This window comes from Pygoscelis adeliae, unplaced genomic scaffold, assembly GCF_000699105.1.
Source record: "Pygoscelis adeliae isolate BGI_AS28 unplaced genomic scaffold, ASM69910v1 Scaffold220, whole genome shotgun sequence".
NCBI classification, from domain to species: Eukaryota; Metazoa; Chordata; class Aves; order Sphenisciformes; family Spheniscidae; genus Pygoscelis; species Pygoscelis adeliae.
Genome location: NW_008824049.1, coordinates 753035 through 753945, shown reverse-complemented (window position 1 = coordinate 753945; position 911 = coordinate 753035).

The following is a 911-nucleotide window of genomic DNA, read 5'->3' as shown; positions in this document are numbered from 1 at the left end:
AAGTTCTGAATAAATAATAAGTTAGAATGAAAACATAGAAGAGCCCAGATACAAAGATAAACAGAGGCATGTTTTGCAGTGGCTTTGGGAATAAAGGTTGAAATCAGATGGGAAGACTTGCAGCAAAAGCAGTATGGGTGCTGGGGAAAGGACATGGCTTCCTTTTGCAGCACAGCCATATACCAGTTGGGTTTATCTACCGAAAGGTGGATCCAAGCCAGCTCTAACTCAGCTGGTATGGGAGGACAGTCAATACAATTTGAGGCAATTCCCCCATTGCCATGCTTTTCAGGGCATCCCCTACCACTTCTGCTAGGAGGAGTGCAGTTCATACAAGCATTACCCCACGCAGTAGCATGAAAACACCAGCCATGTATTTTTGTTTTCACTGTAGAAAAGCCTTTGCGCTTACTGTGGGGAAAAAAACGTCAAGAAAGTACATGCTGAAATCCTAAAAGTCAGGGGATAGAAGTGCTGTAAATGCATTATTGTATCTCAGGATTTTTGGAGGGCCTCGCTCCTGCCTTGTGGGCCCAATGGCTGTTGATGGTGCGTGTGGTAGCAGCAGCACTGTGTCTCATTGATGCAAAGGGGCTTTGAGGGTCAGCTTTAAAGCCAGTGAGTGAGACGCTCGGCCAGCCGGAGGGAGCCAGGAGCGACGAGGGCCTGGCTTTGCTCCTCTTCAGCGACGGCTGGAGCGTGGAGCTCTTGTGCCGCCCGTGGAAATGTCCGCTGGGCTGGAGCCTGCAGGGCAGCCCTTGGACCACTGAGAGACACAGCTCACAGGAGGCGCTGCTGGCCCGGGGTTTGAATTTAGCTAAATGCGAACATGGCCTCACAGACACGTGCAGAAGAGCCGGGCTCAACCAGCCCGCCCGGGCCGGCCGAGCGCAACCGGGCCGCAGGCCCCG